General features: G+C 40.9%; 1 pseudogene across 1 annotated transcript; it reads right to left on the bottom strand.

Moving 5' to 3' along the window:
- Positions 1-245: 245 nt before the first annotated feature.
- LOC105534171 lies at positions 246-2,073 on the bottom strand (annotated as a pseudogene). The gene has a single exon (XR_001005223.1). The product of XR_001005223.1 is annotated as an uncharacterized LOC105534171 (transcript).
- Between the last annotated feature and the right edge of the window lie 754 nt (positions 2,074-2,827).

Raw genomic sequence — 2,827 nt, 5'->3', positions numbered from 1 at the left:
ATTACCAATGGCTTCTGCTAAAATCCTGCTCCAGGCTGGGTTTGAGCAGGGAAACCGTCAATAATTTGGGTGGGGGTGGCTGGGTGTGGACACTGCAAACAAATACATCAAACTCTATAGTTATGTACGCTTTGGAAGCCAGATAGAAATGGAGGAAAGAGTAGAATCATACCCACAAAGGGTGGGGAGAGCAGCTTGAAAAGGAAAAATTAAGAGATAAATAAAAGCATTCAGGACACAAAAGATAATGTAGAACAGTCAGGTTTTATTACTTTTAAGTAATAAAGAACCTTTTCCTTGCTTTTTTCCTTTTTTCCCTTTCTTTCTTTCTTTCTTTTTTTTTTTTTTTTTCCTTTTTTACAACATACATTAAGTCGTGAATCAGATGTTAGGGGATGTGGAGATGGAAGGAAAATTGGTGACATCACAATATTTTTACAACTTTACAACAAATACAAATCTGAATTTGTTGCATCTACCAGTGTCTAGCAAGGGTGGAAAGCAAAGGCACACTCGGGTATATGGACCCTCCCCCCACACACAGTGGGGAAAACAAATGGGAAGAAATACTTAAATGCAGAAGACCAGCTCAATACATGTGGGTATTTTAGGGTTAACACCAGAAGTGATGGGTTGTGGGGGCGTAGGAATGTGGATGTAAGTTTTGACACAGGTCTCCTTAACAGCTGAGGCAGTGAGGCCCACAAATACTGGACAAGACAGCCGCTCACGTCAATGATGGGTGCTGTACAGCCAGTACTCTCGGGAGTCAAGCATGGGAAAGAAGGGGTCGGGGGATACAGACCCATCGCCTTCCTAATTTCTGCATTTCTAGAGAAAATTCAAGGAAGAAAACAGTATTTCAATTTCTAGAAAATACTTCAGGGTTTCAGGGGACAGAGTTTACAGGATGTGAACATGGATTCCATTACAAAAGCCAAAAAAAAAAAAAAAAGTGAAAACAACCACCACCATCACCTACCCCTAAACAACAGTAAAACTGCAATGGATTTTGGAACAAAGGGCTCTCACCCTCAGCTAAGTACTTAGGTCTGAAGGCAACCAACTGATTATGGAGGCTCCACTTTTTCACTATCCAACTCAAAACTGTCATTGTCAGTCTTTTTTTGAATTCTTTTTAAAGACAAAACTAAACCCAGAAGATCCAACTGGAAATAAAAACGGACAAAGAGAAAACCAAATATACTGTATAACTGTTTAAAACAACAACAACACTGCTCATGGTTTACAGTATGTGGACAGTTCCTTTGTTCACGATAGAGTAAACAAAAGTCCCTTTTGTGTTGAGCAAATGAAAACCAAGGGGAGAAAAACACACATCACCTCCCATCCCCTAAAAACAATAATAACAAAATAAAAAATAAAACAAAAAATCCTTTGCCCCAGTCAACGTTTTTGCAGCATCCATTGTGGTCGGCCTTGTACCTGGAGTTACTCATTAATCACAGCAGGGACCAGCCTGCCTGCATCTATTTCCATGTCATTTCTTTGTGTGCACTGCATGTGTGTGCTATGCACATGGCTTGGGGACTCCTCCCAGGTGTCTGCCCAACCACACACAGCCTGCTCTCTAGCCAGTGGACACAGCAGAAAAGAGGAATGGGACGTTAGTCCCTTTTCTGCTAGCAAATCCTTATTTGCTAATCACCGTATTGAAATAATCTAAGGGAAGCAGGGAGCTCTTGAGGATGAAAGGGGATTTGCCACCCACAACACTGGGGTCCATGCTTGGCAGCACAGCCAAAGGGTGGTTCGAGTTGGCACAACTAGAAGGCAGTGTGCATTGGAGGATGTGGTGCTGCCCAGCGTTCTCAGGCTGTAGCATGACAACTATCACCACTGCATTCTTCCATCTGCTTGACTCCAGTCTTTCAGAGGGCTGGAGGAGGGGTGGGGGGAAGGAAGGGTTAAATAAATATCTGCACTTATTTCAAAAGGGGGAAAAGTTGATCATAACGACAGTTTACACGTGTACACAACTCAAGGTGTAAGGCACAAATTTACATGTGGAAAACAGGCTATTCACAGATGTAACCCCACGAAGAACCTGTGTGATCAAATCATTAATTTATGCAAGGTAGCAGCCAGCATATTAATTAGTTCACACCGTTTGTGGATTTTGTTTGCTGTCTCACATGCAACATGAAATGAGATGGCATATTGCAAGCTGGTGCCTTCACAGAAAGTCGGAACCATGGACAAAACCATGTTGGCACCAATAGGATATGATGTGCCATTCTAAAAGCTTCTCTCCTGATTGCTTTAGAAATTAGGATCTGGAAGGACTTTGACATGAATTAATTTTTTTGCATGTTTATAGGCCAGAGACCTGACCAGCAAATGAACTGATAGATTTAAATAAATATTCCTCTCCTAACTTTTTCCTTTAGCTACAGACCAGACAGTCCAAACACAAAGCTCAGAATTCCAGCTCCAACTTATTTACTCAGTGAATTTATTGTAAAAATAAAGAAACTCAATTATTCCAGTTAATGGTTTTCACGTTAAATACTTTAACTTTCAATGGGCTTTCGGAAGAGCTGTTCATAGGATGATATCTGGAAGAGTCCTTTCCTTAAGGAAAAACAGGGTGAACAATAAATAAAGAGTTACTTGCGTTAACGGTCACGTTATTTCATTAAAAGAGAGGAGGAGCAGAAATCTACGACATAGTTGCCCAACATGGCATTTATCTGCTGTAACAGAAAGCTGTAACACTGGCGGGCATTTCACAGTATTTGCGCATAGTAAACTTCTGCCATTGTTAAAGTCTGAGTTAGAATTATCAATGAATTCTTTTTTTTGT

Source organism: Mandrillus leucophaeus, unplaced genomic scaffold (genome assembly GCF_000951045.1).
Source record: "Mandrillus leucophaeus isolate KB7577 unplaced genomic scaffold, Mleu.le_1.0 Scaffold131, whole genome shotgun sequence".
NCBI classification, from domain to species: Eukaryota; Metazoa; Chordata; class Mammalia; order Primates; family Cercopithecidae; genus Mandrillus; species Mandrillus leucophaeus.
This window is presented reverse-complemented; position numbering and strand designations above follow the sequence as displayed.